The sequence below is a fragment of the Protobothrops mucrosquamatus genome, unplaced genomic scaffold, assembly GCF_001527695.2.
Source record: "Protobothrops mucrosquamatus isolate PMUCROS unplaced genomic scaffold, P.Mucros_1.0 scaffold155, whole genome shotgun sequence".
In the NCBI taxonomy this organism is placed as follows: Eukaryota; Metazoa; Chordata; class Lepidosauria; order Squamata; family Viperidae; genus Protobothrops; species Protobothrops mucrosquamatus.
The window spans coordinates 355057-368619 of record NW_015386519.1 but is presented as its reverse complement, the minus strand read 5'-3'; the positions used below and the strand labels follow the sequence as shown (position 1 = coordinate 368619).

General features: G+C 38.6%; 1 protein-coding gene across 1 annotated transcript in view; it reads right to left on the bottom strand.

Annotated features, from left to right (window-relative positions):
- Positions 1 to 1112, bottom strand: part of SSX2IP (SSX family member 2 interacting protein) — a 29087-nt gene extending 27975 nt beyond the window's left edge. The window contains exon 1 of the mRNA XM_015813421.1: positions 1007 to 1112. The gene's annotated coding sequence lies outside the window, so the exon portion shown is untranslated. The remainder of the gene's footprint in view (positions 1 to 1006) is intronic.
- Between the last annotated feature and the right edge of the window lie 12451 nt (positions 1113 to 13563).

The window sequence follows — 13563 nt, the reverse complement described above, 5'->3', positions numbered from 1 at the left end:
GTGCATCAAGCAGAGAATCGATCCGGAGAGAGCACTTGGAAACTGGGCAGCTGGAGCAACTAGCTCTAAAAAGAAACACAACGGTTGGCAAGTGATCAAAGAGAGAAGCAATCTGGAATTAAGGAGAAACTTCCTAAACAGTGAGGACAATTAACCAGTGGGACGGCTTGCCCCCCCGAAATCGTGGGTGCTCCATCGCTGGGGATTTTTAAGAGGAGACTGGACAGTCACTTGTCTGAAATGGTTCTCCTGCTCGAGCAGGGGGCTGGACTAGAAGACCTCCAAGGTCCCTTCCAGCTCTATTCTATTCTATTCTATTCTATTCTATTCTATTCTATTCTATTCTATTCTATTACGTCGTCATCTTCTCAGGCGACTTCAAGTGATAAGGTATCACCCACAGAACATACATCACCAGTTGAGCTTCCGACGCCGCGGCTTATCAAAATCCCACCCCCCCGACCGGCAGGTTCACCGGCTGGTTGCAGGCAGCGGAGCTCCCAGAATGCGCACGCAACGCTCCGACCTGGCCGCGGGTCCCCCACCGCCTGCCTCCAAAGCTTCCCTGCCTTCATGCTCCCTTCACGTGGACCTTTTGCCTTTTGCACCCAGAAATAAATATGTGGGGGGGGAGAAGGAAAGCTGCCTTAAACGGAGAGGAGAACACCCCCTGCAAGGTTGTTTTTTTTTAAAAACAACTTATTCAGACGTAGGAAGCAGGCTGCGGTCCGCACGTGGGTCCCTCTCACCCCTCCCCATTTTGCTCGACTTCAACGCGAACGGCTCTCGCTCGCTCTGCAATACGACTACCCGCTTTCCCAGCCTGCACCAGCCCACCAGCATGCTTTCCCCACGGCGTGCCGCGGCAGCCAGCGGCCCCCCACGCCCTGACGCAAGCGCGCGCGCCCGGCTTCTTCCCTCCCTCCCTCCCTCTCTCTCTCTCTCTCTCTCTCTCTCTCTCCCCCCGCCCGCACCGCACCGCGGCGTGCAGAGCTCAAGCCCAGACCTGCTCCAGGAGAACCGGGAGGGTGGGACATTCCACCGCCTTCTCTCTCGGGGTTGGGCAGCGGCTGCCCGTCCTTTAGTGGACATGCCTCTGGCACTTCCCCACCTGCTGCACAGAAGGGCGGGGCCACCGGGCTCCGTCCGGACAGGCCAGCCGGCTTCGGGTTCCCGACTGCAGCTGCTCGCCCCGCTTCCGCCGCGGCCCCCACTCCGCCAACCGACCTGGCCCCTCCCGCTCGCGGCGTTGGGCGCAAAGCCCGCCTTCTCTTTTCCCCCACGCGGCACCCCGATTGGCCCAGCGGTTGCTAGGAGACCTTTCAACAAGGGGCCTGGGAGACGCTGCAGCTGCTCCCCTTCCCCAGGCAGAAGCGCCCTGGGCGCCTCACCTGTTGCGGGCCCCGCCGTCGTTTAAAGCTCGCTGGAGAGACACCGAAGTAGGACCGCGGTGTCTCAGGGCTTTTGACTGGCCTTGGCTTGTTATCCCCGAGGCAGTGATAAGAGTCGAAATGCTCGGATTTAAGTTGCCCCGGTACTTTCTCTTCTAGGTATTGCTTCCTCCTCTGAAGCTTGTTGCAGAGGTTATTGTTAGGTTTTGCTAAGACTCCTAAGGCGAGGAAGGTTCTTACTAAGAGGATTTGTGAGGGGCGGGGTTAGCTTTAGGAAAAGAGGATTAGAGTGGAGGAGGGAGGTGGTAGCTTTCCGGTTATTAAAAGTTCCCCCAAAGCAGTGTTTCTCAACCTTGACCATTTTAAGGCATGTGGACTTCAACTCCCAGAATTCCTCAGCCAGCGATGCTGGCTGTGGAATTCTGGGAGTTGAAGTCCACATGCCTTAAAATTGTCAAGGTTGAGAAACACTGCCCCAAAGGAAGATGCATATCGTTGGTTTGAAGAAGGGGGGGGGGAAGCCTTAATTTCCCAGGGAGCTTTTAAGAAGTTTTCAGAATTGCATTTTTGACAGTCACTCAGAGCTTAATTTGCTCCATACAGTGTGACTATTTTCCCATCATTTGTGCGTGGCAGTATTTGTCTCCCCTGCAGTGGATTGGGGAAAAAAAGGTGTTAGAAGTAAGTCTTCATCCTGGTTCATCCAAGCCGGGAATAAATAAACAAACATGGCGACTGCTTTGGGAAGAAGGTTACAGTTTATTGCAGAAGACAGATGGTCCTTGCAAGAAGCAGCAGAGGAGAAGAAAGAGAGGGAGCACATGGGCAGAAGGTCTTTTTATACCCTCTAGCCCTGCTTGGAATAGTTTCCTGTTCCTGTGGCATGAACTTTGAGGCTATTTCTGAGTGTTTTTCTAGGCCTTGATATCTGTGGTTTAATCCCATTATCATATCCTGCTTCCCAGGTGATGGGGCTAATGACTCTTAAAAGCTTCTTTTGTCTTGAGATCCCTGGCTCCAAACTTCCTGATGGTTCCACATCTGCATATGTATAAGACTAGCTACTGCTTTGGGCAAAGAGATGAGGCCAGGTTTGGTTTCTGCTTTTCAAAAAATGCTTTTAAATATCCTTTTGGTGAACAATATCTTTCTTTCTGCCTTTTTAATATTTCCTTCTCTGGGTTAACTTCCCACAAAGGTGATACTACTGTTGCCACTTCCTCTCTGCTCCCTGAAAAGATATTTTTACTTCCTAGAAAATATCTTATCTTTCTGTCTCTTACAAATGTGGCAAACTGCCAGGCATATCTAAATTAATTATCCAACTTTATTCCTTAGTCTGTTGCAACTCCTACCATCCCAAAGAGTGGACGTTACTGGCCAGGTGGCCGAGAATTACCAAAGTATATATAGTCAAGGCCATGGTTTTCCCAGTTGCAATGTATGGCTGTGAAAGTTGGACCATAAGAAAAGCTGAGCGCCAAAGAATTGAGGCCTTTGAACTATGGTGCTGGAGAAGACTCCTGCGAGTCCCCCTGGACTGCAAGGCGATCAAACCAGTCAGTCCTAGAGGAGATCGACCCTGACTGCTTTTTGGAAGGCCAGATCCTGAAGTTGAAACTCAAGTACTTTGGCCACCGAATGAGAAGGAAGGACTGGAGAAGAGCCTAATGCTGGGAAAGATTGAGGGCAATAGAAGAAGGGGACGACAGAGAATGAGGTGGCTGGATGGAGTCACTGAAGCAGTAGGCGTGAGCTTAAATGGTAGAGGACAGGAAGGCCTGGAGGAACGTTGTCCGTGGGGTCGCAATGGGTTGGACAAGACTTTGCAACTAACAACATCAAATGTTTCCATAAAATCAGAAAGGAATAGCATAGAAAGTTGTTTATCCATTGATTCTGTGCTCAGAGATGTTTCTATTGGTTTTGGGTTTCATAAAAGCTCAGCATGGTGTTTAATAAGTTTATCAGTTTTTGAGGTTAGGTAGCTTTTCTTAGGCCACAACTAAGCCCAAAATTTCTGTTGCTAAGTGAGCCAGTTGTTAAGTGAGTTTTGCTCCACTTTATGATCTTTCTTGCCACAGGTCTTAAGTGAACCACTGTAATTGTTAAGTTAGTAACAGTTGTTAAATGAATCTGGCTTCCCCATCAGCTTTGCTTGTCAAAAGGTCACAGAAGGTGATCACATGACCCCGGGACACTGCAACAATCATAAATACATGGCAGTTGCGAAGCATCTGAATTTCGATCACTTGACCATGGGGATGCTGCGATAGTCATAAGTGTGAAAAATGATCATGTCATTTTTTTCAGTGTCATTGTAATTCGAGGACTACCTGTACACAATTAGATAATGGCTACAGAGAGTGAACTCACCTTCTGGGCTTCTTTTGTAAACTACACTCCCTTTAAGGTTTTTGCCCCACAGTGTTTGGGGTGTAATGTCTTTTGATTTTCTTCCTCCTTAAATTATTAATTAAAGCATTTTGACATGCAGAATTTGGAGGATCATTACATAGCAATAAAGAAATCCCCTTGATTTTTGCATCCCAGATTTTTCAAGATATGCAAATGAGACAGTAGTAGTTATCACAAACTGCATAAAATTTAGATACCACAATCCAACATAATCCTAATAATTATGATACAGTTTATTACTGAAGAGGATTACTTTTATGAGCATTAATAGATCAGTGAAGGAACACAGAGCCAAATCCTATTCAGTTATAAATCCTTCTCATGTGATCTGTTAAATAACTGCAGCAGATTATAGGGCAGCAGCATTTGTAACTTTTACTTTCAGTACAATTTAATTCTGAGTAAATATTTAATAAAGTCTAAATTGTTGGCTTTGGATATTATAGCACACAATAATGGTAACTTCCCAGTTATTAAATTACAATTTTGCATATTCTTTACTGTTGCTTATCCTTTGTTTTAGGCTGGGATTTAAAACAGTAAAATCTGAAGAGCAATAGGTTTCCCACTCTGCATGAGGAATCATTTTATCACAGTAATTTTTTTTTATTTTATGTAGTAGAATGGCTAAGGTTTTGGACTAGGACCAAGAAAATCAAGGTTTACATTTGCACTGAGTCATTAGATAACTTCAAGGTTACTTTCAGCACAATTTACTTCAGAGAAATATTAAGGGATATGCCTATATACGGTAAATGTGAGAAGAAAATAAATTGGGATGATTTATTATCTAGCTTCTGTATAACTTTACACATTGCCCAACATTTATTTTATCTGAGGTTGTGGTTTTATTGATATGAACCATTTTGTAGGAGAGAGAAATTTTTGTTCAAAACCCCAAGTGAATAATTCTTCCCTATGAGACAGCAGGTGCAGAAATATTCAGGTAATCCACAGGTAATGATCCATCACTTAACAACTGTTCAAAGTTATTTTAAAAAGTTACTTACAACCTGTCCTCAAAGGTAGGACTGCTGCCCCTCTGATCTCATGATTGCAGTTTAGACGCTTGAAAATCAGCTTGCATTTACAACCAATTGCAGCACCCTGCATCACATGACCACAGTTTACTATGTTTTTGTTGTTTTCTGGCAGAAATCAGCAAAAAACACCCATTGAATATGCTGGATTTGCCTATTGACATGTGGGTTGCTTAACGACTACATGATTTACTTAACAACGGTTGTAAATGTTGTAAAATTGAGTCAAGTCACATGGTGACTTGCGTAATGACTGCAATGATTTATAAGTAAAATTCCAGGCTTAATTAGCTACCTATATATGCAGCAGATTTCAATGAAAAGTTGAATTAAAAAATAAAGATATAGTATGTATAAATAAAAAAAATAGTTATCTGTTGGAAGATTTCTGTTCTAGAACCAATCTACTAAACATGGGAATGCAATTTCCAAAATTAGAAAGTTTTTGCATATAAATTGTATGACGAAAATTAAGGGGAATTTCAGAAAGGTTCTGTACCTTCAGTATTATTGAATATAAGAGCTGCAATTTTTGATATAGTTTAATGATCTAACTTATACAGTACATGATTTGGATGTGTTTAATGCTATAATACCAATCTCCAAGAACAGTTGCTGGTTATTAAATGTTTTACTCTGAACTTATTCCCTCAGTTGCCCTTGTTTCATAGCACTTGTTTTATGGCAAAGACTTTGGACCAGCTATCTATTATGTTTCTATCAAGAAGTGTGCGCTAGCTGATTACTGTCACGTGCCATCATTTAAATGTGCTAATTGTGCACAAAGACTTAAAAAGAAATACTGCGATCAACTTCACCTGAAGTAGGTTTGGTTATCACTTCTATAGCTATTAGCAGAACAAGGAGTGTTCATATACTAGATTTTGGGAGTGCTATTTTGAATCTGAACAAATTATATATAGTTATAATATTCAATTGCTGCAGTATTTTTACACCGTTTACACAGATTTAGCTATGTGTTTGAAAAATATTTTGTAATTGTTTTCCAAAGCACTGTGTTTCCACAGTCTCTTTTGTGTATCAACATTATTTCAAATCATATATATCATCTGTCTCTAAAACTCTTGAGATTTTTTCCCCTTCTCTGCCTGACAGGTTCTTAGATGCCGGATGGAAAACGTAAAAGCTGGAAAAGAAACAACTCTCATACATCATCTCTCTTGCTCAGCCTCTCTGTGGCTATCCATTATTATAATTATATATATCTATATAGATAATCATTTATATACTACTAAAACTGCTGTGTCTATAACCTTTAACTGGGCCATAGGGTGCACCATAGGGCAAAACCTTTTGAGCCAAGATAACTCAAATGGCTAACTTATAGAATGCATCCAAAAAGACTCACATAAAATTTAAATGTTGGCAAATGTTATTAAACATTACAAGAAAGTAGTTTATGACATAATACAGAATATCATAAAACATTTCCTGTGCTGATGTTTGACTATGTTAGCTATACAGTTCAACATGGACTATTTTCAAGGCAAATACATACCTGAGTGTCTCCCAGCTTTTCCAGTGAATGCAAGTAGTCCTCAACGTATGACCACAGTTGAGCCCAAAATTTCCATTGCTAAGCAAGTCAGTTGTTAAGTGAGTTTTGCCCCATTTTACGACCTGTCTTGCCACAGTTGTTAAGTGAATCACTGCAGTTGTTAGTAACATGGTTGTTGAGTAGACCTGGCTTCCCCACTGATTTTGCAGGTCAGAAGGCCGCAAAAAGTGATCACATGATCCCAAGATACTGCAACTGTCATAAATACATGCCAGTTGCCAAACTTCCAAATTTTGATCATGTGACAATGGAGATGTTGCAATGGTCATAAATTTGAAAAACATACATTTGAATGTTACAAATGGTTGTAAGTTGAAGACCACCTGTAGAGGTTCTGTCATTGTTGAAGGCACTGAGGAATTTGTAAGGAAATATCTCTGAAGCGATGACCCAACAAGGCATGGGTTGTCTAACCTATATACTACTAAAATTTTCTTTCCTGTAATCTTTAGTTGGGCAAAACAGTACACCATAGATCAATAATTTTTGGACCAGCGTACCTCAAATAGGCTAATTTATAGAATGAATCCAAAATCTTAGGGTGGATTTTGGATTATGATTCCTATTCTTAATGTAAATGGCAAAAGTGTGGATACAACATACAATTCTAAACTCAATCCTTCAAAATTAATACGAAGGATTTGTGATAAATTTTACAAAACAGGAGTTGTTTACCAAATTAACCACAAATAAATTCTAGAGGATTCAGAAGTGACTACTGTAATCAAAGTCACAGATTAGTCATATGTACAAGTGTAATCCCTATTTGCACATAATACAGTTCACTGGAATGATTTCTGAGCTCATTAACTTTGTTATTGTTGTGAAGGTAATTGTTGAATGAGACCAACATGAAGTATTTATAATTGCTGTGGAAAATTAGCTTTTTCTGTTTTCCATTAGTTTTAATGTAAAAAAGCAAATTAACCCATTTATAGGTTTGTTTTAATTATGTTTTTAAAGAAAGCATTGATAGTTAATTTTTAAAATGGCTATGATTATTGCTGTGGAAATAATAGGTTTTTTTCTCATAGACATTACTTATTTTATAACCAAGCAATTAAATGCTTTCTAGTTTTCCCCCCAATATGCTTAAAAGAGAATATGAAAATTATTAGGAAACCAATTTTACTTACCTAACGTCTTAATGGAGTTCCTAAGATACAATTATTTTTTAAAAAATTAATAAAATAAAGTACATATTCTCATATATTCATGAGCTGTTAAGAATGTGTCTGTATCTGCATAAGTAGTTAGAAATCTTTTAACCGATTTTAATCATGTGGGAAAACCCTACGAATGAACATTTCCTAATAACTGTAGAACAAGGATATCTGAATAAATGCATAATATATTGAAACTAAAATACTTTGTGGTAGATTAATCATTCAACTTGGTTTGAATTGTAGTCTGTTATAGTATATCTATGATGAGCACCTGACAAGTACAGGGCAAGAGGTTGCATGCTGGTACATAAGAGTGATTTGTACTACATCAGACAACCCACTGCATTGACTGAACAAGTATTGGGGAAGTTGCACAATGGAATACTGTCTTCATCCCACTACAACTATCCCTCAATTTGCAGCCATTAGTTTAGTGACTCTTCCATTGCAGCATCCCCATGGTAACCAGCATGTACAGGCAGCCCTCGATTTAACAACAGTTCATTTAGTGGCCGTTCAAAGTTACAACGGCACTGAAAAAAGTGACTTAATGACCATTTTTCACGCTCACAACCATTGCAGCATCTCCACAGTCACGTGATCAACATTCAGATGCTTGATAACTGACCGACATTTATGACAGTTGCAGTGTCCCAGAGTCACGTGATCCCCTTTTGCGACCTTCGGACAAGCAAAGTCAGTGAGGAAACCAGATTCACTTAACAACCGTGTGACTAACTTAACAACTGCAGTGACTCACTTAACAAAAGTGGCAAGAAAAGTCATAAAATGGGGCAAAACTCATGTAACAAATTTCTCACTTAACAACATCAATTTTGGGCTCAACTGTGGTTGTAAATAGAGGACTACCTGCATTATATGCTTTCAGTGTCCTGGGATCATGTGATTGCCATTTGCAACCTTCCCACCTGTCTTCTGATTAGGAGAGTTAATAGGGAAAGCCAGATTCACTTAGCAACTGCATAATTCACTTAACTGCAATGGCAAAAAAGATCATAAAATCTGGTGCATCTTACTTAACGATCACCTGGATTAGCAATGGAAGTTCTGGTCCCAATTGTGGTTGTAAGCTGAGGACTACCTAGATAGCCTACGACCACCCATATCAGCTGATTGACCCACTCTTCTGAAAAAGCAATAAACTTTCCTTTAAAATAACCTGCTTAAATGTGTTATTCTAATTGCATCTTTCAACCCCTCCACCCACTGCCTGTCAGTTATTAGCCATACTAATCTCTCAGAGTTAAATGCACTTCTTCAAATAAATATGTAATTTTAATTATAGACAACCTTTTAGAAAAACCTTACAATCGAGCAGTACTATATAAAGGTTTTTAAATAAATTACAAAAGAAAAGATAAGCTTAACAATGACTTACAATTTTAAAAGGTTAACTATCAATACATAACTTAACCAAAATAAATTCGACTTTACTTTGGAATTTTGTATCAGTTTTCAAATTAAATTATTATATATTCATAACATCTTAAATTTATTAACATCTGCTTTATTTTATTATGCTAAACTGATAATCAAAATATAATTACAAATATATACCATAGCTTTAAGAAACCAGCACAAAGCCAATAAGCATAATACCATTATCATTAAAAGGATAGGAGAGGGGGGAGTCCTCAAAATTATATTATAAAGAGAACAATTCCAAAACTGTTGGTTATATTGCTGAAAAGTCTTCCTTGGAAAAAGAAAGTTGAAATGTTGACAACACAAACAAATGACAAAAACTAAACTTTTTTTTAATACCACAATTACCGTACTATTTTTTTTTAAATTACCACAGAGTTTTGTTTTGTTTTGTTTTAATTCAGTGCAGTGGGAATTGGAGAACTTTTAATTTGGTTCTGAAGAAAATAGTTCATTTAGAATCCAAATCTGCTGGAAATCCCAGGAAAGCAAATCTGATGGACGTTTTCTGCTGTCAGTTTTCTATTTCCATGTTTCATATAATCTCAGCAATTTACCTTTATGATATTTCTCCTGGCAATATACATTTCTTCTTGGCTGAAAACTAACTCAAATTTCCGCACAATTTTATTTCACTTTTCCTTGGAAATACTTGGCCAGTCTCAGAAATAGTACCCTGGCTTGAAATGGGCCCACCCTTTGATTTAGTAAGGTTTGTTTTAGTTGGTGCCAAGAACTTAAAGCCAGTTGTAGGTTGCGTTAATTGACATAGATAGAGGCTATTCTCTAAATGCAAATTATAATTTGTGGAAGACAGATTGAACCATGGGGAGGACAAAAGATAAAATTCCTCCTCTCAATCATGCATTCCTAATGCATTCACTGAGATGTTTGCCCAGTCCCTTTCTCCTCCGTGAATTTTCAGTTGCATTGATACAATTCACATTGTATCCAATTTTGTTTCAAATAATCAAGTATTTGATTATTCATTTTTATTTATTTTTAGTTTATTTTTAAGTAAGAAAAATCTTACATTTAGCTTATGCCATATTGTATTATATATATTTAGAGCAGCAGAATCGACACTTTTCATAGAATATCATTTTAAAAAATAGAAAATCATCACACCAAAACTTTAAGAACATATTAGCATTTGAGAAAAAAATGTTCAAACATACTGAGTAATTGATATTTTATTCTATGACTTTTTTGAGAATGTACAATGGTTTATATCTTGTCAAAAGTGGAAGAGAAGAACATGGGTAAACAGAGTGGCAATTGACTACTTTGTTTAACATGCCTTGCACATGTGAAATCAGAATATCACAGTTCTTCAGAAAGCCAAAATGGGGGCAGTAATACAGGGCCTAGTATTAGTCCCTAGTATAGCAGATCTGATGCCGATAACAGATTTGCTTACTCAAGGGATGGGTGGATAGCAATTTAACTCAGCAGTAGGGAAAAGCTCCAGGCTTGGGAGGAAGAAAATAAAGTTCAAATGTAGGTTATTGATTTTACTAGTGCAGAGCCAGAGTTTTGCTGAAGGATCATAGATAAACATGGTGATCCACAGAAATTTATGACAAACAGTGCGAACTGCCTCTTTTATGATGGCTCTTTGCTAGAGTTTAAAACCCCACCACTTCAAAAATGGCTTTCTTTTTTCTGATTCTGTGATGATTTATCTCAATCTGGAACAAAGTTGTTCCTGGCTGCAGCTCAGCAGAATTTGTGAACTTTTCCTGCCTCTATCTTTTGGCTCACCATCTGTAGCCTATTCTGGCTTCTGCATTGTTCAGGAGATATCTTCCCAGTTCAGCCTCTTCCAGCTGTCATAGTCGCACACAATCATGGTTAAAGATATTGGAAAAAACACCAGGTTCCAAAAATCCTAGCACAATGCCCTTTCATCTTTACAGCTTATTAGATAATATAAAATGCAGAGGAAAGAGAGTTTTACAGCTCAATAGCTGTTCTGTGAGGAATAAAAATATTTTTTCAAGGATCTATAATAGTTCAGGGGCAAGAAAAAAGATTAAAATGTTTTGCATCCTCTTCAAATGAAGATGACCAACTAAGTCATGGATTTCTAAGAATCCTCTCAGTATTTCAAGATAGAAATTTTTCAAAATGTTTTGTGAGGATTTGGAGAAAAGATAGTGATGTGGAAAAGCCTATTTTTGACAAAGGTTGTTACTCTTGATTATGACAATAATAAGAATATATTATCTTCTGCACAACAATGCCCATTCTATTTTGAGAGAAAGGAGCAAAACCATTTTTAAACTGTTTATTTTCCAGGAAATCTTTACTATAGGTTGAGCATTTCCTCAAAGAAAAAACAGTCCATTTGCCTTTTGAAGAAAAAAAAACACCTTTGAGACACTTCCTCCGTTATTTTTCTTCTAGAAGTACTTAGCTAGTCTTTTCAAAGAAACATAACATACATCCTGGTGAACTTCGGTAAGGATATTTTCAGACAGAGTTTCTCATATTCTTCAAAATACATTCTGTAGTTAATATATCTTTTTCTCCTTTGTAGTTTTTCTCTGGAAAAAAAACATGAAGTCTATCAGTTTCATAATACATTTTAAGATGCATTCATATTTCTTTCTTACATTTACCTTTGAGGCTTTGTTTTTTATTTGGTCAATAGAATTATGAATTATGACTTTGTAGCAGGAGTGATCTTGAGTATTCAAAACAGAACCCATCCCTACAAATGTACAGTGATCTTGTGAAACCATGGTCTGTTTAGGGAGGGAGAGAAAACAGTGACCAAATTAGATGTATATGTCTTACATATTCCTTCTTTGAGGAAAACCACATGAACCTAGATAATTCTATAGATATGAAATTGTACTTCTAGACCAGGGGTGTCAAACTGCCGGCCCGCGGGCCGAACGTGTCACGCGAAAGCCGCGCCCACCCCATTGGCGGCAATGACAAAACAGTACCGATACGTCATGCGATGTCACATGATGTCGCGAGTTTGACATGTCTGTTCTAGACTATTATGTATTTTGAAATTATTCTTGAGGGAATAGGGTAGATCAAAATATACAGATGGGCAATAATGTTAGAAGGGTCAATTTAAACTTTATCAAACTATATGCCAATTTCAGATCTCAGAAGATCCTTCATTTCAAAAGAGGGAAAAGCTGTCCAATTATGTAGATGAAGCAGTTGCTCCTACATAAGTAATTTCTGAGTATTTGTCCCTCTCTCTGCGTGACATCTTTTTAGAGGCAGGATGGGAGAAAAGCAAGCTAAAAAGGTCAACAGCTGCTCATACATCATCTCTCTTGCTCAACCTCTGTGTGGTTATTCATTGTTATGAATCATCTATATACTACTAAAAGTTTCATGTATAACCTTTAACTGGATGAAATGATTCATCATAGGGCAAAACCTTTTGAACCAAGGTACTACAAATGGGCTGGCTTACTTATTGTGTTCAAAATCTGGAACTCATGACTCCCGTGGAATTGAAATTTGCAAATTTAATAAAACATTTTATGATATAAACATTACCGTGAGGCATTTTCTGACATAATATAAAATTGCATAAAACATTTCCTGTGGTCAGTTCCTGATGTTGACTATACAGTTCAACATGAGCTATTATCAAGGCAGATATATCTCTACACATCTGAATTTTTAAGACCTTTCTAATGAAGACATGCATTAGAAGCTCTACCACTGAGGAATCTTGTAAGAAAATTATCCCTCCCCCAGCAAAGTGGAGGAGGACGAGGACGAGGGCTTCACCTAGGCTCACTTGAGTGTTGTAAAATGAGGGGAAATGGCAAAAGCCTACATTATATGTGGAAAAAAGAATGACCCCAAAGGTCATGGGTTGTCTATATATATCTATATACAGAAAGCCTAAACAAGCTGATATGAATGTTAACTCTTTTACAGGGCACATTATTTTATTAAATATATTACTTTTTAATGGAAAAAAGCATTCACACTTTATGAATTGCTCTTACTGAATTGTAGAACAGAGCAAAATATCCCAAATCCAAAAAGAAAAAAAATCCTGACACACAGTGTAAAAACACTGAGCATTGGTTAGATTTTAGCAAGGCAGAATCTAAATCTTAATTTGTTGTTGGATAATGTGGCAGGTATAGTATGCATGCAAGGACTAAGGACTTGGATGATTGGGGTCTGAGAGAATAGACAAGCAAGTTTTACTCCCCAGTTCTGAGAACCTACTGGGAGAAATCTTATATAATTTTCCAGTCTTTATTATCTTCTGTACAATCCTCTCCTTCCAAAACTTAATCTTTCCTCAAAGATACCTCTGAAGGTCTGTAGTTGATAATGTTGATTCATAATTAAAGGATAATCCGTGGACATGCTAGAACCCAAAACTTACTAATTTTACAAAAAATATGTGTCCGAAGTGTGTTAGACAACTTATGCTAGGCTGGTGGGGAAATTAGTCCTTTGTTCCTTTGATAAACAGGCTACTCTCTGTTTCATTCCTGCTACCATGAAGCAGGACCTTCGGC